Genomic DNA, 27674 nt, shown 5'->3' on the forward strand with positions numbered 1-27674 from the left:
GACGACCTAACCACCACCACTACGGACGTTTCGGTCAGTGTGCTGGAGTCCATAAATAAAAAACTTGACGTCCTCGGCCTCATCCTCGAGGACGTCAAAGAATTAAAAGTAAGTATGGAATTTATCAGTCAGCAGGTAAGTGTCCTTAAACAGGAAAATGCCGAGTTACATTCTACACTCACGACTGTTTCAGCCGAGATGGAAACTATGAAAAAAGAAAATAAAACGCTAAAAGAAACAGTTTTAGATGTACAATCCCGTAGTATGCGGGAGAATTTAATATTCTCAGGTATATCTGAGAATACCTCTGATAACCCAGAGGTTGAGATTAAAAAATTTATGACGAATTCATTAAAAATTCCTCAGGAGACGGTAAATAACATCTCTTTTGACCGGGTACATCGGCTTGGAGCCCGTAGAGGCAACAAACCCCGTCCTATTATTGCAAAGTTTGAGCATTTTAAACAGAAATTATTTGTTAAAAGTAAAGGACGGGAGCTTAAAGGGACCTCATTTGGAATGAATGATCAATTCCCGAGAGAGATCAATGAGCGGCGAAAGGTACTGTTTCCTATAATGAAACAAAATAGGCAGGAGGGTAAACGGACTACGATAGCCGTTGATAAGTTATATATCGATGGCCAACTATTCCGGAACCCCAATTCCACTCCCTGGCTGTTCTAATTAGCATTGGTGGAACTAAACTTAGTTTGATTACTAGGTGTATACATATACTGTATATGTGGTTATAAAACCAAAAACATGAATACTTATTATGTTTAGGCTATATTATAAATATAATATTAATACACAACTATATCTAAAGCATATTTATAAAAAATAAAATAAAAAAAATCTCGCTGGGGTTACTGGTGTATTGTTATGTTTAATCCCCTGTTAATTTCCCTCACTTTCACCGCCCTACTCGTTTTTGCACTGTTTTATTTACTTACACGTTACCTTACACGTTACCTTACACGTTACCTTACACGTTACCTTACACGTTACCTTACACGTTACCTTACACGTTACCTTACACATTACCTTACATGTTGCCTTATACGTTACCTCATATTTTATACAAACTATATAAATCACCTAACCACTTTGATTCTATCCTATAACATGCCAGTGGTGGCAAATGGCCTATACAGATATATACATAGGACTGTGTTTATATTATTTGTATGCATAAATTAGTTCTGGTTTCCTGGAATGTTTGTGGCGCTCGCTCACAGGCAAAAAGAATAAAAACTTTAGACCATCTCTTAAAATTAAAAGCAGATATTTGCCTCCTACAAGAAACCCACCTACAAAAATCTGAAGAAAAATTACTTATTGATAAAAATTTTAGCCAAGCGTACTCTGCCCCTTATAACAGTAGACAAAGGGGAGTCTGTATACTCATACATAAGAATTTACTCTTTACTCTAAATAATACAATAACAGACCCAGAGGGCCGATACATTATTATTCAGGTGACTATATTTAATAAAATATATACATTCGGTAATTTATATGCCCCTAATAATGATGATCCGGCTTTTTTCCATGAATTTTTCTCTAAACTGTTTGAATTAGCAGCGAACTCTACTATTATTATTGGAGGAGACTTTAACACAACCTTAAATCCATTAATAGATCGTTCTAATAAAACAACATGTATAAGGCGATCACAATCCACAAAAGTAATAGGGGAATATATGGATGACTTTGGCCTCGTCGACAGCTGGAGACTTAAAAACCCAAATAAGAAGGAATTTACCTTCTTTTCCGCTGTGCACCGGTCCTTTTCAAGAATTGATTTTTTTCTTACAAATAATTCTATTGCTGATAAAACCGTTACAAAAATACATCCTATTATTATTAGCGACCATGCACCAGTCTCCCTTTCCCTACAAGTTGATTATACCTTTAAACCACCACCTACATGGCGTTTTAACATCTCACTACTAAACGACGCAGAATTTGACAAAATTATAAGAAAAGAATGGGCAGACTTTTTGGAAATAAATGACTCTCCAGACCTATCTCCAGCTCTTCTCTGGGAAGCCGGGAAAGCAGTAATTAGAGGTAAAATTATATCATATTCATCTTATAAAAAGAAACAGGATCAAAAATTAGAAAAAGACTTGGAAGATAAAATTAAACAACTGACGGATGAGTACGCAATAAACCCAAATAACCAAATATGGACTGACTTACAAAATACAAAAATACAGTTAGACGATATGTTAACTAAAAAGACAGAGTTTATAATACAACAATTGAGATACAACAACTTTGAATATAATAACAAATCAGGTAAATTTCTTGCAAACCAACTTCAACGTAATCGGGAAAAATCGCTTATAACGGCTATTAAAGGTACAACTGGTGAATGTACACAATCACCAGAAGAAATTAATCAAATTTTTTATAATTATTATCACAACTTATACTCAGAAACTAATAAACCTAACCCAGAGCATATTGAGGCATTCCTCAGTAGCTTAAGTATACCTCAGGTAACTACTGAATATAAAGATATGTTAGATGCACCACTTACTATAAACGAGTTGTACAGTGCTCTAGATAGTATGCCAAATGGCAAAGCACCCGGCCCGGATGGTTATCCGGCTATATTTCTAAAGCACTTCTGGTCAATGCTTGCTCCACTATTCTTAAGAGTAGTAACAGAAATTAAAACTAATGGTCACATACGCCCACACATGAATACAGCAGCAATTAAACTTTTATTAAAGCCAGAAAAAGACCCCACCCTTCCATCAAGTTACCGTCCGATTTCACTAATTAACACTGATATTAAAATTATCACTAAGGCTTTTACATCTAGATTAGAAACAGTAATCCCGACAATCATTCATAGCGACCAAACAGGCTTTATTAAAGAGCGTCACTCTACTAATAATATTAGAAGGCTCTTTAACCTTATTAGTATGTCACAGCGGCATGATAAAAAGGCAGTTATTATATCATTGGATGCAGAAAAAGCTTTTGATAAAGTTAACTGGTCCTTCCTCTTTGCTGTTTTAAATAAATTTGGCTTTGGGAAGTCATTTATTCACTGGGTGTCAGTATTATATGATTCTCCTAAAGCTACTGTTACTACTAATGGGATTATATCTAAGAGTTTTACTCTACAGAGAGGCACAAGACAGGGATGCCCACTGTCGCCTTTATTATTTGCAATATTTATTGAACCGCTTGCATTAGCCATACGCCAGGAAAGAATGATTCAAGGAATTCACTCTGGGGTAACAGAACATAAAATTAATCTATATGCCGATGATATTTTACTTTATTTAGAAAAGCCTGCTATTTCATTAGGGGAAGTATTTAACTTAATAACTAAATTCTCACAGTTATCAGACTATTCTATTAACTGGACAAAATCAACACTTCTACCTATTACAGAAAATTCATGGAACCCTGCAAGCCAGGACCCATACTACTCATTTCCTATAGGTAATTTAAAATACTTAGGCATAAAAATCTCACCTAAATTAACTGATTTAGTTAATTTAAATTTCACTCCACTTCTGGATAGCATTTATAGTGACTTGGAGCGCTGGAATAATCTTCCTATTTCTCTAATAGGACGAATAGCCACTATTAAAATGAAAGTTTTACCCAAAATAAACTATTTTTTCTCAATGATTCCATTTAAACCTACGGCTAACTGGTTCCAGTTGTTGGACTCAGCCGTTACAAAATTTTACTGGAAAAAAAAAAGAAGCAAAGATTAGTCTATCTACTCTTCAGAAAAATAAATCCAAAGGAGGTCTAGAGGCACCAAATTTTATGCACTATTATATAGCCAACCAGCTACAATATATTATTTTATGGGCACAACCCAATAGAGATACTAACTGTTGGCTGGAACTAGAACAGAAGAATTGTAATAACCTCAGACTCCTAGATTTACTCTTTATTACAACATCGATTAAGCGCCATAACTGCTTTAAAAATCCAATGATTTCCGCCACCCTGACTGCCTGGTGGAAGGCACTAGAAATGACAAAAGCCAAAGTGGAGCCCAGCGGGCTTTCTCCCCTATGGCATAACCCCGACTTTCAAATTAACAACCAATCGTTTTATTTGAATGTGTGGGAGCAGAAAGGAATTACACATCTCCACCATCTCTTCTCAGATAATATGTTTATATCATATACATCCTTGCTCCAAAAATATAAAATAAAAAACGGAAACTTTTTACATTATTTGCAAGTTAAAAGTATGATAAAGAAACAAATTCCAACACTCCAGGGTACGCTCCAACCGCCTGTTTTAGCTAAAGATATTACCAAGCTTTCTCCGACAACAACAAAAAAACTCTCAAAAATATATAAGTTACTTTCATATACTGATAAAACGTCTTTACCCATCTCAAAATGGGAAACAGACTTGTCTATAGCTCCGGAATCTGTCTTTTGGATTCAAGTTTGTGAAAATGTTTTTAAAATGACAAAACACACAAATTTACAACTTATCCAATATAAAATTATTCACAGAACATACATTACTCAATATATGATGAAGAAAATGGGACTCTCAGACTCCGACATTTGTCTCCAGTGTTTACAAAACACTACAGACACTTATTTTCATGCTTTATGGTTATGTACTCCGGTTATGTGTTTCTGGACTAAAGTCTTAGAAAAACTTTCCGCTGTCTTGGACTGTAGGATACCGTTCTCTCCAAACTTGTGTTTGCTAGGTGACTTAACAACAATTGACTTACCACATAAACAATTTCAATCTATACTTGTAGCCCTTACTATCGCAAAAAAAACAATTCTTGTTAACTGGAAAAATAAACAAACTTTGAATATCGACCAATGGTCTAACCTCCTCATAAATCATATTTTAATGGAAAAAATATCTGCCTCAAATAAAAACCAAATGTCAAAATTTAAAGAAACATGGTCTACATATATAGAATTTTTTAACCTAAACTTGGATTTTAATTCTGCCTGTTAGCGAGAGCCACAGCAGCGTTATAACTGGCATTGATGTTTCTGTATTAGGCAATTTGTAACTAATGGTTGTGTTTCCATAGTCAGGAACCCGGCTGCTGCCAGCGGGATCGAGCGGATTCACCTCCGATGGGCACCAGGGGTTGATATTCGGATTCACGGCATGCCAGTGGGTTAATTCTGTGGGTGCTGTCCCCCCTGGCGGGGAGTGGGCGGGTCTGCCCCTCTGTTGGCTGCTGGGTGGCGGCTGCGTCTTGGCCGTTCCCTGGGTCTCTTGGGGGGTGCTGCGTTGCGGGGCTTTCCCTGGTGTCGGGGGCGGCGCCGTTCCGGCGCGGTCCGTCGCTCTGGGCCCGGCGACGCGGTTCGGGGCCTGTGGGCCGCCGGGGTGCCCGGTGGTTCCCTCTCCCCTCCCCCTTCCTCCCCCTTGCTGCCTCTCCCTCCTCGCCTCTCCCCGCCCGTCCTCCGCCTCCCTGTCCCCTCTCCCTCGTCGCCCTTCCTCCTCCTCTCCCCCTCTCCTTGCGTCCCTGCCGCTGCCCCCTGCCCTTCTTGTCGTCCCCTTCCCTCCTCCCTTCCCCTTCCCCGGTACGCCTTCCTTCCCCTCCCCTGGGCCGGGGGCTCCATCCATGGCCCGGGTCTCGGTGCTATGGGGGCCGGCGGGGGTGGCTGGGGTTTGGTGTCGTGCCCGCCCCGCTCCGGTGGGCGTCCTGACACCTCGGGCGGGACCCAGTATCCGGGGGGCGAGCCCTATCGCCCCGCCGGACGGGTCCCATATGCCCGCCGGGGTCCTGGTGGGGTGGGTGGGGGCTTGGTGGGCCGGTGCGCCTCCTGCCCCCGCCCGGTTGGGGGGGGCCCCGCTGGTCACACCTCTTAACTCACTACACTAGGTTTGCACAATACACTTTTATAGACATATAGGGCACATAACACACTTTGGGGGGTGGGGTAGGGTGGAAACACCGTCTTCACCCTACAACTCCCCTCCAATTTTAATACACCACACAACTTGTGGGTGGGGGGGGGGCTTGTGGGGGTGCCATCGGTTGGGGGCCGCAGTATAGAGCAGTGCTGCGGTCCCCTGTCCGTGTCGCCACCCCCCCCCCCCCCCCCCGCCCTATCTATTTTTTTTTAATGCACCACATACACTCAGCAACATGCTTGGGTGGCGGGTGGATCGGAGCGTGGGAATATCATTTCCATCGGCTCCGGTTCACCTGCTCCTAATTTTAATGCACCACACACACACACACTTGTATATACACTGGGTGGGGTCACATTCACGGTTTAGGGGTAGAGTTCGCCAGTCCGCGAGCTGGCGGACTCAGTAACAGGGGTTAATTTTCACAAAGAACGCTGGGGTGACGACCGGGGCCTTCCCCCGCTGGGCCTGGGGTTCGGGGGTGTCGGCGGCCCTCCGGTGCCCCCATCTCCCCCTTCTGCCCCCGGTGTTCCGTCCTTACACACGGCGGGGGGTGGGGTGGGCGCGGCTGCCCTCTCCGCTCCGCTGTCCGGCCCCTCTTCGGCGCCGGTGCCTGGGTGCGGGTGGTCCCCGGGGGCTGGGGGTCGGGGGTTGGGGGGCTGCCGGTTGGTCGGGGTGGGGTCGGGGGGGGGGGGGGCGGCTTTGTTGGGGGGGGGGCGGTGGTGGGGGTTGCGGGGTGGGGGGGTGCTGGGGGTGGGGGGTGTCTGGGGGATTGGGGGCATGGGGGCGGCTGGGGCTGGGTTGGGGTGGGTGGCGGGGGTGGATGGGGGGCGGGGGGTTGTGGGGGGGGCGGGGTTTGGGGGCCGGTGGGGTGCCTGGTGGGCCTGCAGTGCCCCGTCCTGCTGCGTTGGGCCGGGGCGCGGGCCGTGTTGGGGCGGGGGGCGCTCCTGCTCCTGGGTTTGCTCTCCGGCCGGTGGCCCTGGTGGGGCCCGGGGGTCGTCCTTTGGCGCTGCCGCGGCCTGGGGGGCCCTGAGGTGTTGCGCTTGCTCTGTTCCGGCGGGGGTCGACGGCTCCCCTCTTTGGTGGAGATTTTCATGCATGCCAGATCCACCACACCAGCATCTACCGAAACTCAGACACAATCTGTTTCCTCCTCAGGTTATTGAATCGGTGGAGGCTGGTGTCTCGGATCTCACGCGGCTTCGTCTGTCCTTCCTTCCTTTTCTCGGTCTCTCCGTTGGTCTCTTGAGGCCTCCCTGATTTTATGTTTTTTGGATTTGTTGGGGTCTGGATGTTTCTTGGGCTGGGGAGGAGTTCTGGTGGGGGGTGTCTGGTCGGTGCTGGATTTCACCTTCCTTGGTTTTCTTCGGTCCCCTCGGGTCTCCTGGTGTTCGATTTAGGTGAACGGTATGAGATTTTTTTTCTAATAGGTTTTCTGGTGAGCTAACAAATACACACACGCACGCACGCACGCACAAAAAAAAAAAAAAAAAGAAAAAAAAAAAGAAAAGAAAAGATTATTAACTCTTTGACTGCCAGACGTTTTCAGAAAAGGGATGCCGCCAGTGCCAGCCGATTTAAGCATTTTGACTGATCTTTCAAGGTCCACAGAAAATGTCCTGTTTGGACTATGGAAACACACGTACTACCAAATGAAAGATTGGACTTTCATCTTTCATCAGAAAAAAAAGTTTGTTTCTACCTTATTCTGTTCTTTAGTAATCAACAATAGAAAATGGTTAGTTTGACCCAATTTCGCCTGTTTTGGACCAAAATATGGAGAAATCAAGCTTTTAGTGAAACGATATTATTTCATGCATTCTAGTGAATTTTACACTTCTTTTTGTCCATGAATGATGCCACAAACACCTAAATAGTGCTTTACTTCTATAAAACACTACCACCAAGAATGAAAAAGTGTTTTTTGATAGCAAAATACGTTTATTTACATTCAACAGTGTAACAATTTGACAACAATTTGGCAAACTATTTACAAATGTGTGCAACTGTGGTGCTATTTACAAATATGTGGATGTTTCAACGACAGTTTTTCTTTTTGTAACACTCTCCTGCGTGCAAAGAGACGCAACAGCATTTGCACAAGATTGCCTCTTCGCGTGCGCCACTTTCTTGCAGGCCGTTTTTTTCCGGGGAATAGCAAGTATATACTGCAGTGTGTCATCAAGTCTAATATCAGGATCATGCTACGGTTACGTTACGGTGGTGTTACGTCTCGCTTCCTCGCGTCCTTCAGTTGCTATACCGGGTGGTAGGAGATGTTCTGATCCATTTTATCCACTCCATTCATGGTGGCATCGTAGTCCAGAAACAGTGTCTTCTCCGTGATCAGACTGTACCCGCTCCTCCGATGAATATGCATTGGACTCGGGGTACTCTTCATTGTCCGATCGAATGTCCGCTTGTGCAGCTCCGCGTTTTCCGGCCTTAGCAGCGCTAGCCGCGCTAAGCCGGTGAGGCTTACTACGTGTTCATAACAGTCACGCCAAAGCTTCCAACTTTGGCGTAGAGCTCGGAGTCCTCATCATCATCATCATCAATCTGCATTGGTCGATGCCAACTCTCCATCGCCCGATCGAATGTCCGATTGTGTAGAAGTACCCGGCCGGCTATTGTGCGCGTTTTCCGGCCTTAGCAGCGCTAGCCGCGCTTACCGGTGAGGCTTACTACGTGTTCATAACAGTCACGCCAAAGCTTCCAACTTTGGCGTAGAGCTCGTTGTCATCATCATCGTTGACATCAATGCGCTTTTTAGTATTGATTGATGCTTTCCGTCTTTGAAAAAAATGCTCAAGCGTGAGCTGCTTGTAACCGGTTGCTTGGTCAAGCCATTGTGGCTTGGATCAGCCATTGTCTCTTCAACACTCTAGCTCCGCCTCACGTCTTCTACTGACGCCCACGGTGGGCGGCCCATCCAACCTTGTGCAAAGAGAGTCATCGCTGCCCTCTAGGGGCCAAAACGAGTCTTTGACTAATCATATCTGCCTGATACTTTCAGCACAGCTGCCCAAGGCTTTCCTGCAGCCGTTTTTGAAAAAAAAAAAAAACAAACATAGGGGACGTCTTTTAACTCTTTGACTGCCAGACGTTTTCAGAAAAGGGATGCCGCCAGTGCCAGCCGATTTAAGCATTTTGACTGATTTTCAAGGTCCACAGAAAATGTTCTGTTTGGACTATGGAAACACACGTACTACCAAATGAAAGATTGGACTTTCATCTTTCATCAGAAAAAAAGAGTTTGTTTCTACCTTATTCCGTTCTTTAGTAATCAACAATAGAAAATGGTTAGTTTGACCCAATTTCGCCCGTGTTGGACCAAAATACGGAGAAATCAAGCTTTTAGTGAAACGATATTATTTCATGCATTCTAGTGAATTTGACACTTCTTTTTGTCCATGAATGATGCCACAAACACCTAAATAGTGCTTTACTTCTATAAAACACTACCACCAAGAATGAAAAAGTGTTTTTTGATAGCAAAATACGTTTATTTACATTCAACAGTGTAACAATTTGACAACAATTTGGCAAACTATTTACAAATGTGTGCAACTGTGGTGCTATTTACAAATATGTGGATGTTTCAACGACAGTTTTTCTTTTTGTAACACTCTCCTGCGTGCAAAGAGACGCAACAGCATTTGCACAACAGATTGCCTCTTCGCGTGTGCCACTTTCTTGCAGGCCGTTTTTTTCCGGGGAATAGCAAGTATATACTGCAGTGTGTCATCACGTCTAATATCAGGATCATGCTACGGTTACGTTACGGTGGTGTTACGTCTCGCTTCCCCGTGTCCTTCAGTTGCTATACCGGGTTGGTAGGAGATATTCTGATCCATTTTATCCACTCCATTCATGGTGGCATCGTAGTCCAGAAACAGTGTCTTCTCCGTGATCAGACTGTACCCGCTCCTCCGATGAATATGCATTGGACTCGGGGTACTCTTCATTGTCCGATCGAATGTCCGCTTGTGCAGCTCCGCGTTTTCCGGCCTTAGCAGCGCTAGCCGCGCTAGCCGCGCTTTGCCGATGAGGCTTACTACTTGTTCATAACAGTCACGCCAAAGCTTCCAACTTTGGCGTAGAGCTCGTTGTCATCTTCATCATCATAATCAATCTGCATTGGTCGATGCCAACTCTCCATCGCCCGATCGAATGTCCGATTGTGTAGAAGTACCCGGCCGGCTATTGTGCGCGTTTTCCGGCCTTAGCAGCGCTAGCCGCGCTAGCCGCGCGTAGCCGGTGAGGCTTACAACGTGATCGTAAACACGTCCAGGCTTCCAACTTTGGCGTCAAACTCGCAGTCATCATCATCATCATCATCAATCTGCATTGGTCGATGCCAACTCTCCATCGCCCGATCGAATGTCCGCTTGTGCAGAAGTACCCGGCCGGCTATTGTGCGCGTTTTCCGGCCTTAGCAGCGCTAGCCGCGCTAGCCGCGCGTAGCCGGTGAGGCTTACTACGTGATAGTAACAGGCCAAAGCTTCCAACTTTGGCGTAGAGCTCGTTGTCATCATCATCGTTGACATCAATGCGCTTTTTAGTATTGATTGATGCTTTCCGTCTTTGAAAAAAATGCTCAAGCGTGAGCTGCTTGTAACCGGTTGCTTGGTCTAGCCATTGTGGCTTGGATCAGCCATTGTCTCCTCAACACTCTAGCTCCGCCTCACGTCTTCTACTGACGCCCACGGTGGGCGGCCCATCCAACCTTGTGCAAAGAGAGTCATCGCTGCCCTCTAGGGGCCAAAACGAGTCTTTGACTAATCAGATCAGCCTGATTCTTTCAGCACAGCTGCCCAAGGCTTTCCTGCACCCGTTTTTGAAAAAAAAAAAAAAAAACATAGGGGACGTCTTTTAACGTCCTCGGCGCCCTTCCCTAGGTTTATGCTAAACGTTTTATAACGTTTATGGCAGTCAAAGAGTTAACGTCCTCGGCGCCCTTCCCTAGGTTTATGCTAAACGTTTTATAACGTTTATGGCAGTCAAAGAGTTAAAAATTAGGAGCGTCGGGCGATAATTTTTTTTAATCGTAATTAATTGATGACCTTTGACACATTTTATATCTGTTCTAAATGTACAATAAATTCCAGGTTTTCATACTCTTGTCAACAAAAAAAAAAAAAAAGTTAAACTAATAGAAATAGTTAAAATGAATATTTGACGTCTATAACCGTCAATGGCAGTGAATGAGTTAACACTGTCTGACACAAAGCAGTGATTGAGTGTGAGTGTAATGTTCAGGGGGCGATTACCAATCGCGATTACCAATCTTAGTAATCGCTGGAATAATCTATTCTAAATTTAATACATCACAAAAAAAATTATTTAATTAATTAATTTCATCTAAATTGAAATATGAATTACTGTCAAATGAAAGGGGAGTGCTAGAAAACAAACGGTTAAAGTGTGTGAGTGTGTGTGTGTGTGTGTGTGTTTGGTTTTGTTTTTGTCACATAGTGGGGCCAACATTCTGCGATTTCAGTGTTGTGGGGCCATTTTGCTGGGCCCCACAAGTTTAGACCTCTTTTTGAGGGTCAAGGCTTGGTTTTAGAGTTTAGGTTTGAATTGGGTTATGGTTGAGGTTGGGGTAAGGAATAGTGATAGGCAATCATTTTTGATGGTTGGGGTTAGGGGAAGGGGCTAGGAAATACATTATGTCAATGAGATGGCCCCACAAAGATAGTAAAACAAACCTGTGTGTGTGCATGCTCATGCGCAAGGTAGCCTGCAATCTGTACAAGGCGCGAGGCGTTTTCCAGCACCTGCATGTAATCTGACACACGACGACGCTCCCGTCTAAAGGTTTAAATTTGAATGGCGGGCGCCCATTCATAAGATGATTAGTGTGTAAAGGGCGAGAGCGGCACGATCAAAGACATGGCAGATGGTTGATTGGTGGAAAAAGTGAAACTTCCTGTCGAGCCAAAGCAGGAAGTGAGTCAGAGTGGAACTGTCAATAACCAATCAACTGTCACTTAAACATGGCAGTAACAACAGTTTTTTTTTTGCCAGTGTAATAGATCCCATTGACTGATCAATATAAATAAATTTACTATTTAATAAAGTTACTTTTTGTTTTTAGTTACTAACATTTTTGACTCTTGTATAAAACAATTTGAGGTAACTTAAATTCGACTCAGCCCTCATTATGGAGCGGTTCAGTTGTAGATCACAATAACAAAACATATTGAATTGATTGCTGTCTGACAGGCAAAACTTCAGATACAGATTGTACTAAACATCAATGAGACATAAAATATTGGCTGAGTCACAAAGGAAATGCACCAAATGCCAAATCACCCAGATAACGCAACAGCATTGCCTGTGTGTGCGTGCATGTCACTCCCACCCACAGGTGTGTCAAAGGCAGTTTCCAAGCTGCTGCCCCTGGCATTTCTTCAAGGGCATCAGTCATGGCAGCAACGAGCTCCCACAGCCAGTATCAAGGCTACGGTTCCATTGCATGGAACCTCATTTTCACTGATCGAGAGTGGAGAAGGGGGAGACGGTTGTGGGATGGGGGGGGGTTTACCTATTTTGCATTTCCGTTGAAATGATTTCAGTTTCACTAGTTTTATAACTTGAGAAGAACCTGTGACGCATGGCTTCACACAACACAACTGCACAAAGCTGCATGTGGACAGTCACTCATGTTATTGTGATTTTTAGTCTCCACACTTTTTTTGCCGTGTAACAACTCCCACATAATGCTTCCGATTGACACCGTTCAAATTTCACCTTGCTTCAAGAATTCATGCCTTCCGAGGTATTTATCGTCTAATTCCACATTACTTACAGTATTCGCACAATTTAACGTTAAATGCAATTTCAATTCGACAGACATTGAAATATGAAATTGAAATTTCCACTTGCAGTCGGTAAAGTGCGGGTTCGAATCCCACCTTCCACTTTACATTGCAAATATATCCATGGCCATTATGCTAAGTGATATATATGTATACCAACTGACTACCATATCAGGAAAAGCATTATCATTTTGCTGAAACGATTAAATGCATGCTAGCTTTCAGCTTCAGATGACACTTTTCAAAATAAATACAATATTAGCCATGATTTCCAGCAAGTCAAGTTAGCTCAATGGTTAACGCAATTGCCTTCCACCATGGAGTACCTGGGTTCAAACCCTACTTGAACCACACTTTAGTCATGTATCTTTCATTTTACTTCATAAGCACATGCATTCAAATCTTAGCATTCAACTTTTCCGCACTCCCACGCAATTTCTGTAGAAATTGCACTTTGTCTAGGTCCATAAAATATTGCTTATTCTTTGTGCTCTAGCACAACCTACTTTGAAAACAAAACCGACAACAAGAAAAAAGGTCACACCACGGCAATCCATCTGAGCACAAAGACACAGGGGGGGGGGGCTGGAGCTTCCCCAGAAAAGAAGTAGGTAAAATAGCAACAGCAACGTATCGTGAGAGATAAAACAGAGATGTGGCCTCTTCTAAAGAACCCGAGACCATCTTATCCTATGACACAGCCAGAAAAAAATTCACTAATTCAGTGGAAAAATCCAAGTCATCAATCACCTAGCACGCTATTACGGCGCCATAGAAGAACGGGATACGACAAAGACTTTTAAACTTCAGGATCTGCTTACAATAAAGCAACAAGTCATTTCACGGGATCACAATGTTCAAAGCAGCTCCTTACCCTGTATGACCTTTGCTAAATCACCTGAATGCCTCGCAAACGCTACCTCAAAAGGTCCCTCGACCGTCACGTTCACCACACGAGAAGGTGATTTTTTGTCGAGCATGCACAAACTCAAAGCTGCGATAATCACAAACGCATTTCTGCATGGGACAGACAAACACAATTAGCGAGTCAGAGGATGAGGGGAACCATGAGGTCACACGCACGTACACGCACATCTTCCACAACCAGGACGGATTGATCTTTTTGAAACTACGATGACGCCCTTTGGTCCAGCCAGCAAGAAGTAAAAGCGTTGGGATGTATGACACAGCGCTGACACTACATTGGGTAAACACACTGGCAGTATATCATGTCACAGTGCTTGTGTGAAAAGGATGGATCGCTGGTGTAGTGCAGGATGTGTCATTGCTGCAGAGGGGGGGTCTGGAGGCCAACTCCTGTCTGGTCTGATTCCTGCTTAGTCACTGGGCCAGTCGGGACAGAAAGGCGACCAGCAGCCGTGCTGTCTAATAGGAGTTTTGTTGAAGGAATCACAACAAGTGCTGATCACATGCCATTGTTTAAAGTCGCTGATTTTAAATATATATGCAGGTTGTCAGATATGGAGGACCAAAAAACATTGGCTTGACAGAGCATCTGCAGCATGAAATAAATAAATGTGAGAGCAGAGCTTTTTTATTTATTGATTGATATTTAATTCTATTTAGATATTTATTTTTGTATTTATTGCAACATTTATTTTTATTGTTTATTTTTTGTAATCTCTTTTTTTTTTTTTTACTTTTGTTATGGACATATATATTTTGTTGTTTTTTATTTGCATTTATATATATTTTTGTAATTAAATTTTTGATTAATATTTTTTTTATATCCATTTTTATTTTCACATTTATTTATTTATTCATTTATTTATTTTTTAATTTTGCCACTTTTGGTCCTCCATAGTCAGAGATCCTGGCTAGTTTGTCATTGCAAAGTCAAACTGCAAAAAAAAAAAAAAAGGAGCCGTTTAAACCCACAGGATCTTATTTTAAATTCTAGTCCAGAACGCAGGGTTTCCAGAGATACTAAATATATACTGACGAATTACAGGGACAAGTAGTGTATTAAATGACACACAAGACATCTAGAATTTTCCATTTTATGTAATGACGGTGCCATAAAAAAAATGCCCGCTTTGATCGCAATACTTGTATAAATATGGGGCCTGATTTCTACGACAATAATAGAGTAGCGGATGTATTTTATGAAAGGATTGCAACAGCAACAACAACAAAAATGATGATACTGATGAAGTACAGAACAAATACGTATTTATTGATGACAGTAAATGAATAGGAGAAGCTGTAAAACACACTTGAGAATGGGAGGATCACTGACACTATAATTTGATCAAAATAAATAAAACAGCACAAAAGCAAGTGGAACATCACTTCCATCGTTCTGCAACATGTAAATAATGGGCCGATGATTTACTTGTGATTTATTCAATCACTGTGGTGTTTTCAATGTGCTCAAAGCATCTGTTAACAATTGTTAAGCCAAAACAAAATGATTTATTTCAGTAATTCTTTTTTCTGGTGGGGAAAAAAAAAATCAGCTCATCAAAACATCTTAACATACTTCATTTGAATGATGTGAAAGTAATGGGTAGTCATTTTTTTTCCTTTGCTTGCTCGTTGTTTTAAGAGAAAAAAGTTTCTTCTGTAAATGTTGCAAATGAATCAATATCTTCAATGTACAGCAATCAATGAGTCCACGCAGAAAACCCACACAAAGGATTTTCACTAAACAATATTATGTTACAGCAAACAAATCACATTGATCCACACATGAGCACAATTAGCTCAATAAATGAGCAGCCATTTACAGTCACAGCATAATTGACATTTTTGGGAGCGAGAAGAAATTTGGAGTACCAGGAGATCCCATACAAAAATAGGACGGACATGCAAACTCCACACAGAAAAAGCCAGAGTGAAAATCAAGGCCAGAGCCAAGAATAAACTCAGATTCCAACCATAACATTTGCGCTGTAAGGCAGCAGTGAAAACAATATGTGACCGTACTGTCAGTCATACAACACAAGATTCAGATTCGGAAAGCCGACGCAATCTTTTAATTCCTCAGGTCTCCGAGAAAGTAACAAACGTATGTCATTGAGAATCCATAATCAATGATTTATGAGTTGATAATTGAGCTAAATATCAAAAACGTATTCACACTTCAATTTTCTTCCGTTACCCAAACATCCTCCATTTCAAACCTAAGGTATATATTACAAATATTGAGCATAAACAAACTTTAAGGCAGCCTCATATCTTTGATTGTTACCAAGTTGAACATCAAATATAATGTACAAAATAAGTGTCATTATTTTTTTTAAGTGGACTTGCTTTAATATGATTTAATTAATTGTTTGACATAATAGATATGCCATTGAGTGTCTTGACTTTCTTCTAAAGAGGTGACAAAAAATGACACCCACTTCAGTGCCAAGTAATTTTAACTCTTTAAAAAATATTTGAAAATGACGGCAAGTTGATCTTCAACAACAATTTATTCCAGAAATAACAAAATAAAATGAGACGAAACCTCTTTTATATCGTTGTAAACTCAGGGGCCACATGGAGGAAAATATATTACCACGTGGGCCGGACTGGTAAAATCATGGTATATAACTTAAAAACAATTGGCGTCAGTTAAACGCACATCGTCACTATTTATATATATATCAACAAATAATGACATCCAGGTCAATTTTTTGTACAAATTGCATTGCTCATCTGAGGACTGCTTGTGAAATTACATACTTAGGTTTGATTTTGGCCGTCAGATTAATTGGTCTGAAGTTACTCTTTTTTTCTTTTTACAAGAGTATCTCGCGGGCCAGATTAAACCCCGTTGCGGGCCTAATCCGGCCCACGGCCGTATGTTTGACACCCCTATTGTAAAATAAAATGTTATCAGACCGAAAATAATCTTAAACCATGATAAAACCTTTATATTCAGTATCGTAAGCATGCATAGAATATGCTATAGTGAAGGTAATTCACTTCACATTAAGGCATCAAAAAACAAAAACATAAACATACTACTAGAACAATACCACAAAACGTGGATTCAACCATAACATTGACGACGATTGACAAATGCCATACAAAAATGTAGAGAGGAGTAGAGGGAGGGGCACTGCTTGGAATGCTACCACCCTGCTCTTATTGCATTATTATTGACAACATAGTCACATTGTACGGCCCAGCGGCCAGGGCAGTAAAAAGGTGTAATGCTTTCCCATTTAGCGACTATTTTGATTTCTGATTCCAGGACAATAAGCACATTTTGCGTTTGGCTTGCCACCACTACTACCAATAGATTTTTGAATACGCATCAGTCAAAACAATATGATGGCATTTGCATCACTGTTAACCGGCAAACCATTCTCAAGCAGTGCAAAGAGAACAAAACGCATGGAATCAAATATCTTCAGATTGGAATCAAGCCGAATGTCACGTTTTATTTTTGTATTACCGGCCACGGTTGACAATTTGGTGGCAGGAAGTTGCCAAACGATACGCCTGCTGGGACCGCATTTAACTCATTCACTCGCAGCCATTTTCACTGAAGCAAACCCCTTCGCTCCCGGCTGTTTTACTGGATTTTGACTGATTTTGCAAGGCCCACAGAATATTGTGTACTATTGCTATAAAAAACATGGAACCTACCAGAAGAAAGATTAGAGTCTCTTCTTTTATCAGGAAGAGCAAGTCTATTTCAATCTGATTCCGTTTTGCAGCAATTAGCATTAGAATATAGCTAAGTTTCATCATTATTCACAAACCTGTTGAAAACACTGGCAAAAAGAGCTTGTGGCAACATGGCCCTGGCTGATCTCTTATAATCCGCTGCCACCTACTGGCCATTTTTTGTAATAACTACCATTGCTTTAAGAGACCTCTTTAGCTCAGATGCTGCATCAAAGCTTTCTGTATGTTCTAGCATAAAAACAACAACGTATAAATACGTTTTTGAGAGTGAAGTACAAATTATTAAAAAACATATTTATACATATTTATATATATATATATATATATATATATATATATATATATTTGAATTAGTTAAGTATGGCGACGTACATAAACTGCTGGTCAAGCGCATTTTGTTGAATTTTTTCAGCACCGGTCACACATGGATCACTGCATCTTTTTCCGCACTATAGCCTCGTTTCCACCGATGGTATCTACCCTACTCTACTCTACTCTATTCTAGAGTAGATATCGTCAGTGGAAACGAGGCTAAAGATGTATTTATGCAAGACTGTCATTGCAGCGCATTTAAAGATAATGAGAGGAGCCGCTTTGATTGGTGAAAAATCAAGTTGGCTATGTTCACGACCACAACGGCGCAAATAGTCCATCCATCCATCCATTTTCTTAACCGCTTGTCCTCACAAGGGTCGCGGGGGGTGCTGGAGCCTATCCCAGCTGGCTTTGGGCAGTAGGCGAGGTACACCCTGAACTGGTTGCCAGCCAATCGCAGGGCACACAGGGACGAACAACCATCCACACTCACAATCACACCTAAGGACAATTTAGAGTGTTCAATTAACCTGCCATGCATGTCTTTGGAATGTGGGAGGAAACCGGAGTACCCGGAAAAAAAACCACGCAGGCACGGGGAGAACATGCAAACTCCACCCAGGAGTTTCGATCTCACGTCCTCTGCACTGGGAGGCGGACGTGCTAACCAGTCAACCACCGTGCCGCCTGGCGCAAATAGTCCTTTTTTTAAATTCTTCGGCTTGTGAGCGTCTGCGAAAATACAAACACCTGGTCTAACCTGCCTCATAAGAGAGCCATGCCAAGTATAGCGCTGAATTTGTGCTAGTCACCAAAATGCAGATTCCTTTCTCCGGCACTTCAGTAGGAAATGTATATTTTGACGTGTGATAATAATGACAGGCAGCTGCTTATTCATGATGACATTGAGAATTTCATAGGTCTTCATATTAGTGTTGAAGGTATCGCAGAATTTCATGGGCATCCATATGTTAATCTCATTCACGCCATATTATCCTCGGATGTTTGGGTGGTAGTTTTCGGTGGTAGAGTACACAAATATGGGGAGGTACCGTACCAGGGGGGGCAAAAATAAATAAATACTGCAATGATTAAATACAATGTAAAATCGTTTTAAATTTTAGTTCTCTGGTCTGTACTTTATATTAAAAAAAAATTGTTTTTAATCTAATATTATCTATGATTTCATCGTCAAAATTACAGTTGGTTTTTTTGCCTGTTCATATGCATGGGTGTGATGAGAAGTATGTCAGCGAGCAGACAAGGTCACCTCAGATGTGCAATCCCTCAGTAACTGTTTGAGAAGGAAAACACTGGCAAATGCCTGCTTCTGTCTTTCTTAACATCAACATGATTTCAGCATTTTACAACAGGGGTTATCAACGTTTTGAGTGCTTTTTGGGTACTGATTAATGCAAAGGGGTACCAGTTTCATACACACTTCTTAAATAACAAATTTACTAAAATTGTTTGGGGATAAATCATCTGCTTATCGTTGTTTCTTCTGCTAGCTTTTCTCCACAAATGCTAAGATTTGCCCCCCCCCCCCCAAATATTTTTACCAAATTTACACCATTGTGAGTGATTTATAAAGATAATTAATGGTAAGTGGAGTTTTTTTCTTTTTAAACAAGTGAGCTAGTTTCAGAAGAGGCCTACAGGCTACCGTACTGGTGACACTTAAATTAAAATATGCACTCAAAATGTCCTTATAGTGTATCCGGAACATCAGTATTGCACGTGTAACAAGGTAGCGTTCCGAACTTCCGTATTTTTGTAACAAATTATGGACAATCCGTAACAGTTGGCAGCTCAACTGTGTTTACATTTGCTAACCTGACCATCTCTACAGTGTGTTCATATTGACATAGAATAGCCACAGTCATACTTCTTAACGAGATACAATTCAATTGTAAGCATGTCATTTTGAACAGGTTTGGTCGGACCTCAGGCTTGACGCTTTCCTACTCAAAGCATCTGCATGATTCACCAATTCAACCAATTTTTAAGACCCTAAGGTCCTTATAAATGGAATGTAAAAGCTATATCAGCTCATATAAACTATACCGGTGAGAATACACATTTGCACGGTGGCCACGACAGACCTTGCAATTGAATGTCTTTCAAATTTGTTGTGATATTTTTGCAACCCCAAAAATCAGGAGAAACGTGACGCTGGGAGAGAGCAGTTAAAGTGACTTCCCCATTATTATTATTGTAATCTTGAAGTGTCAAAAGGCACTCAATATGATAAAAAGAGTTGAGAGGTTAGCTGGTAGGGCTCTTTACTCGATGAGCTTGTATAGTCAACAGAAAATTAAGACCTTTTTAATTTATTATTAAGTGAATGTAAAGGGAAGTCAACCGTAAACATTTCTTGACAATAATATGTGACCTCACTAGTCTAAACATGACATTCTGATTAATATTACATTTGTGGAATATGCAGCAAAATCTGTTTTTATCCATCTCAGGGGGCGGCCATTTTGTCACTTGCTGTTGACTGAAGATGACATCACAGTTGCTCAGGGCTCAGGCAACGACCAATCACAGTTCACCTGTTTTCTGAAGCTGAGCTGTGATTGGTTGTTACCTGAGCTCTGAGCAACTGTGATGTCATTTTCACTCGACAGCAAGCGGAAAAATGGCCGCCTTCTGATATTGATTAAAAAAACAGCTGGATTTTGCTCCTTAACTCGTATTCCACTAACACAATATTAACCCAAATACCGTATTTTGACTAGTGGGGCTGCATGGAACATTTTGTTGTCAAGAATTTTTTTTTTTTCTTGGGGGGGGGGTGACTTCCCCTTTAAGACTTCTAAGACACAGCAGAAGCAATACTACATCTATTTTTCTTTTTTGGCTGATGATTTTAATTCAACTCTTTCTTGAGCACTAAATGTTTTCGTTGTTGTAAAAATACATGTGGAAAACACACTTGTTATTAGTTTCACTGTCTACGACTGCAATAATTATTTTTACAATTCATATATAATAACTGATGTACCCCAACAGCAGTATCTATTCATCATCATAGGATACAATTTTTGCAGGTATATAGTATATACAGTAAGCTGTATATCCATGTTGAGACACAGAAATCTTATCCACATAAATATATATATTTTTTAATGGAAATACTATATATACAGTACACAGGCACCAATTTGAACATTTTAAACCAACACGCAACAGAAAACTTGTGTGTGGCTTGTTTGGCGCAAAACAAAAACAAAAAATACAAATTTGTGAATGAGGCTGTGGTGGAATCAACCTGGCTTTGGAAAGACTTCTATTCATTTTTTACCAATAGTCTCAAACAACACACACAAAATGAGTTTCTCAGCTCACTGGCTCACATAATTGTCAATGAGTCTTCATACCATTCATGAAAATCAACTCTGGTCTGATCATCTTTGGCAGCAGTGTGACACGAGTCTGCTAACAACTAATGATGACAAAGTTTGAAGTATTACATCCATATTTTACTGAAAAAACAATAAGGTTGTCATGTTGACTGAGCTCGTCAATGCCACAGGCACAAGTGCATTCAAAATACGACATTGCATTCAAAACATGACACAAAAGTTCCTTGAAGTATTACGTTCCTGAGAGCCATATCCGATTCACCTCTGCCGCACCTCACACCCAATCACCCATCTCAAGGGCCCCAAAAATGGATTTCCATGACATCACCCATTCACATGGTGTTTAACTCATTCACTGCCATTGACGGCTATTGACGTCAAAGAATTTTGGGAACTATTTTTTTTTTTTTTTTTTGGGAACTATTTCTATTAGTTTAACATTTTTTCCACTTTTGTTAGCAAGAGTATGAAAACCTAGAATTTTGTTATTGTACATTTAGAACAGATATCAAATGTATGATTAATCGTGAGTTAACGATTGAAGTCATGCGATTAATTACAATTAAAAATTAGGAGCGTCGGGCGAATAGAATCGTAATTAATTGCATGACTTTACGAGTTAACTCACGATTAATTTTTTTTATACCTGTTCTAAATCTACAATAAAACAAATTCTAGGTTTTCATACTCTTGTTAAAACAAGTGGAAAAAATGTTAAACTAATAGAAATAGTTCAAATTAATATTTGAGGTCTATAACCGTCAATGGCAGTGAATGAGTTAATCAGTACAGTAGGTGGAGCAAATACAGAAGACGCCTGAGAAACACACCTGCAACAGGTACAAAGCCACATCAAACCACACTTTGAAGCTTTGAGAAGGCATTTCCGTATACAAAAAAAAAACTTTAATTCTTTCTAGACACCTGAGGGAGAATGTCACCTTCTCTCTTGCGAGCTTCATATTCTTGCTTATAATTATGAGCAAACAATTGCATCCAAGCCAAAAACCCGATCAACACGATAGCAGCGGACATGTCGGTGAAGTCTTTCTTTCCGTGAGGCAACGAATGACACACCTCGGCCAGAGGGGCCCTTGGGGTATAATCGGGTCACGTACTGTATGTGTGAGCATGTTGTGTGTACATGACAAGCTCTCCTTCCCTCCCTCCATGTCTCATCACTCCCTCTCTTTCTCCATCGCCTCCCACAAGACAATGTTCCTCCGCATCAGCGCTTGTTGATGGGGGTTCAACTCCCCCCGCCTTGCCCATACTCATAACCAGGACGTCTTCTGCCTATGATAAGGAACGAGGCCAAACGGGCAAAATATGCTCGCCGTTGAACTCTTTCTCAACACGCAACAATGAGCAAAGTGCACCAAAAAACACAGCTCAGACATACTTGGCGGGTTTTCCAGGATTAGATCAATGAAGCTAATTCGTCTTTATCGGCACTTTCTTTAAAGGGTAAGTTTGTATATATTTCTTCAGTAGACATTCCTGAATAGTTCAAGTGTGGGGACAGGGGCAGCTGCAGCTGCAAGCACAAAATGGCTGACTCCTTGCTCTCGTTTGACTGCACAAAATGGCACCCGTACAACAGCTCACTATGCGACAGGGGTGCCGTGATTACGTTTGATTCTTTGTTTAACCCCTAACTACCTCTACAACATGAAATTAAAAAAAATGTATGCAAGTCTAAAACTAAACCCAAGATGTGCTTGTGCAATACAGATGATGACTGACAAGTATCGAGGTAGATATATGGTCTTCCATTATTTAAAAGTGAAGATCCTAATTACTTAATTAATTAGTTTAACCCCTGCCTTGTACCAAACCACCCAAAATGCAAATTTGTATTCTCTGCTATAGGATATTTGAGAGGCTACATATTTTTATGTCGCTTGTTAAAAACACTTTTTAAATAATTTAATAGTTTTTTTTTCTTTTAACAAAATGCATTTTCAGAGTAAATAAGGACCTAAAATATGAAACTGGAATTTTGATACATAACACAAGGGGAGGCAACAATCAATTTAAAAAAAAAGAAAGAAAAAAAAGAAAGAAAATTGAATTTTGATTTTACTGACCTTTTGGAAGACTTTCTATGCAGTGTGAAGTCCTGAGAAGAAGAAAGTAGGAAAATGTGAGTAGAATTGATATTTTGCATTAAGGTATTTTATCAGATGATCTTTGGTGTCTTTAAATTTAGAGAATATATGTAAAGTAATGAATTCAATTATTTTTCCAGCCAGAAAAATGGTCAAACTAATTAATGATAACATTTATTTTTATTGAATGTTTTAAATGTTTAGGTTTATATATTTTTTTACATTGGTTTCATAAATCATACATCTATTTAAGAAAATTGGGACAACTTCAAGAAAATATCACAGATCAGTTAGTTGAAAATGTTTAGTTTAAGTTATTTGGTGAAGTCAAATCAGCAGTCAATAAAATACCAAAAAAACTAAAAACTAAAACTAAAAGATGCAGATTAAAGCCAAGGCTTATATTAACTACTCTTTTAACATGAATGTCTTTCTTCTGTTTTTTGATGATTAAAGTTTCTAAACTAACATGAAATCTTTTCATTTAGATTCTAAAAACACTCACATATCATCATGAAACGAATAATGTCTGAAAAACTGGAAAAACTCACAAACTTCTTTCTATTTTAACGAGAAACGTTAGTGATTTTCCTCTTAAATAGAGAAAAGACAAAGCAACGGAAAGTTTAAAATCTGAAGTGCAAACAATGCACATTTTCAATATGTAGATATTTTTAAGAACCTCTGAACATTTTTTGTTGACTTTGAAATAGTTTCGGACACTAAAATTAAGATAAAAATTGTCTAGATAATTAAAACGGCATTATTCATCATTTTTCCACATTTTGACTTTTAAAGCTTTGTTAAGGAAATGAGGTGAAATTACAGCTAAATCAAAATGACTGAATTTATAACAAAATAAATGATTTAATAATCATTTTCCAAGTCGGTTAATCATTTATTCAAATACTTAAATACAAAATGTTGTGCCTAATAGATGCCAATCCATTAGAACAAATATCTCAGCAATTCCTAAAACAAATTACCGTTGACATTTTACTTTTAATTATTACTCAAATACATTTTTAGCAATTTTAGATTAATAAAACGGATTAACATGTTACACTATTGTACTAGAATGATGAACTGTTTATCACATATCTATTTTACCTCCTGTGCCGATGTTTAATTGCTAGTTTGCGGGAAGGAGACAAAAGACTTTTGTCATTACACTGACTCACAAATTCTTTTTGTATGAAATGCCCAAATCCTCCTGACCGCTCCACAAAGACTCTTTTCACAGCAATGACACAGATCTTTCCCCATATACCTTTTTCTGGGAAGGGGAGCCGTCATCTTTATGGATTTTGCTCGTATTCGTTCTGGGAGCTCAGAGGAAATTACCAGCATTCTTATTTTTTAGGAGGGGGGGGGGGGGGGGGGCAATTCTATTAATATGAAGGTAAATCCAATGGATTATTGATTAAATAGTTGAAATTAAAATGATTTTTTAGGATCATTTTATGAGTGAAATTATTTAAAAAATGTAGCTTCAGTAGCATTTTGTTGTAGCTAATTTTTTTGATACTATTTAGATAAAATAAATGTACAGCTCAAAAGATTTTCACCATAAAGATGAATACTGCAAAATTAAATATAGGCAACAGATATATTTTCTGAATGTTTGAGTTGAACTCTAATTAAAATAGACAGGTGATAATACAGTGTGCACTAATACAGAATTATTCAGCTCAAAATAAATACGTTTGAACTTTTATAAACATTTGAATTAAGAAATCTGAAGGGAAAAAAAACTAATACATAAAACAATACTACTTTAGGGACCTTCATTTGTAAAGTTAACTTTTTTGTTATATTAGGAACTTCTTTTTTTTCTTCTTTTTTTTTACTAAGAATAAGAAATAGATAGACATATGATTTTTAGTTACATTTAAATGTAAATTATGTAGAGGATTTTGACCTATTCTCTGTATTGTTTTTAAATGTTTTTCATGCAGCAAATTTATACTTGTTGATTTAGAACATTCCCAAAACAAACTCTGAATAGTTTGTCGTGCTTGCTTGGCCTGAGATATGGAATCTAAATAAACATGTTTTCTGTTTTACATAAAACAACATCACATCAACAGACAAAGACACTATAAAAGGAGGAGTTGAAAAAAATTATCGAAGAAAAGAAAGTTTTATATATAAAAGTCAAGCAAAACAAATAGATTTTGTTTTCTTTCAAAAAGAAGGCCTCAGCCTCCAAAGCATCCCGCTAATTAAAAAAAAAAAGGAGTGGGATGGGGCTGGCAATACATGATCTGACCTAATATGGTCAACAGAACCAGTACAGTGCGGATGACATCCTATGCAGGGTGCAACCCAGTGGACAGGAAATCTGAGAGACACGGGAGGTCGCCTAATAAGGTTGTGGAGGGGGGAGCAAATGGACGCGGCATATGATTGGTTTGCCGTTTGAATTTCAGCCTCCAATCAAGACGCTTCCTCCTTCCACAAGCCTGTCATTTGAATTTGAGCCTGTCCTCTTGTGTGTGTGTGTGTGTGTGTGTGTGTGTGTGTGTGTGTGTGTGTGTGTGTGTGTGTGTGTGTGTGTGTGTGTGTGTGTGTGTGTGTGTGTGTGTGTGTGTGTGTGTGTGTACATGTTTGTGTGTTTGTGAGAGAGCACGAAAGAGCGAGAGCTGTTCAGCTGGTGGACAAGGAGGGAAGGAATGTGTATGGGTGGTTTACTGCAGAACCAATGAGGACGCCGTCTGGCTCGGAAACACCTGACTAGCGCTGGTGTCGCGGCGTCGGCTAACCCTGCGGAACCGATCTGTGTTGTGGTGACACCATGTGCGCCCCATTTGTTTCCTGACACATGCGTGCGTGGTTGGCACTCAGTGTGGGACGTTTGGCTCATACCAAGAGCATGAATGTGTTACACCAGCATGTCCGTGTGGACGTGATGGGAGGGTGTGTGAGCATGTGTGTATGACTTTGTCACTTTGTGATTTACTAGGGAGGAATTGTGCTTTTCTCTCTCTCTATCTCTCTTCGAGAGCTGTCAAAATTAAGCGATTCATCGACAAGTAATCGATTATCAAATTAATCGACAACTATTTTAATAAGCGAGTAATCGTTTGGAGCCTTTTTTTTTTTAAACTCATATACTCGCAGCCATTTTCACTGAAGCAACCACCTTCGCTCCTGGCTGTTTTTGACTGATTTTGCAAGGCCCACAGAATATTGTGTTCTATTGCTATAAAAACATGGAACCTACCAAAAGAAAGATTGGAGCAGGGGTGTCAAACATACGGCCCGCTATTTTGAGTTTGACACCCCTGGATTAGAGTCTCTTCTTTCATCAGAAAAAAAAGTATATTTGTATTTGTTTCCGTTTTGCAGCAATTAGCATTAGAATATAGCTAAGTTTCATCATTATTCACAAACCTGTTGAAAACACTGGCAACAAGTTGCAACATGGCCCTGGTTGGTCTCTTATACTCTGCTGCCACCTGCTGGCCGTTTTGTTTGTTGTTGTAATAACTACCATTGCTTTAAGCGACCTCTTCAGGTCAGAAGCTGCATCAAAGCCTTCTGTATGCTCTAGCATAGAAAAACATAAAAAAACAACAACATATAAATACTTTTTGGGGAGTTAAAGACAAAGTATTAAAAAGCGTATTTATACGTTTTTGGGTTTGAATTAGTTTTTTTTTTTATTGTTCAAATAAGCATATAAAAGGTAATTTTCTCAGATTTCTGTAGTCCGTCTTGAAAGACGACAGATTATCGACTGTGAAAAAATAAGACATTTGCAAACATCAGTTTTTACTTTAGAAAACAATGGCCGAACCGGTAACATCAATCCCCCCTTTTTTCAATCACTATACAAATATGAAGTACGGAATAAACATCAATCACTGGTTAATAAACTGTTATCAGAGGAAAATGCTTTTGTAATACATGTGAATGCTAAATTAAAATGAATCTGATTAGTCGTTTAATCGATTGAATAATCTATAGATAAATCGATTCTAAAAATATTTGACAGTGACAGCACTACTCCCTTCCAATTCTGAACCGGAGCGTCCTCTCTCTCTCTATCTTTTGATGGCTGGGGTTCAGACATCCAGACTCTGTGGTTGGTGGTTTTTTAGAAAATCACCATCTTAGCCAGGCTGTTTGCCAAAGCCTGCCGAAAATCCCCCCACCCACACCCTGACACCCCATCACCAGCGGCCTACGGGTTCGCACTCACATCTGGCGAGAGCTCGTCAAGAGTGCAGTGTCATTAAAATGATGGAGGTTTTGGTTCAAGCTCGGAATAAGATGATGCGCTCAGCAAAATGGCGCAGACAACAAACAGAGGAGACGCAGCTTTTGATAAAACTGTCATTTAGCAATTAATCATGATATCACATAATTTACGACATCATTTTCTCTATTCTTTGCTACGAGGCGATATTAACTTTTAACGATATGGGGAGAAGCAAGTCCCATATTAAATGTGTGCGGACGAAGGAGAGGGAACATTACTTTTAATACCATTCGAACATCTG

The 27674-nt window shown here is 40.3% G+C and overlaps 1 protein-coding gene across 3 annotated transcripts in view; it reads right to left on the bottom strand.

Annotated features, from left to right (window-relative positions):
• The window catches only part of LOC147160451 (uncharacterized), an 81834-nt gene that overhangs the window by 21785 nt on the left and 32375 nt on the right, over positions 1–27674 (bottom strand). For all 3 annotated transcript variants that reach the window (XR_015090388.1, XM_086057778.1, XM_086057777.1), the window contains one exon: positions 23146–23177. The gene's annotated coding sequence lies outside the window, so the exon portion shown is untranslated. The remainder of the gene's footprint in view (positions 1–23145; positions 23178–27674) is intronic.

Source organism: Leptonotus elevatus, chromosome 16 (assembly GCF_054856555.1).
Source record: "Leptonotus elevatus isolate MCC_2025b chromosome 16, RoL_Lele_1.0, whole genome shotgun sequence".
NCBI classification, from domain to species: domain Eukaryota; kingdom Metazoa; phylum Chordata; class Actinopteri; order Syngnathiformes; family Syngnathidae; genus Leptonotus; species Leptonotus elevatus.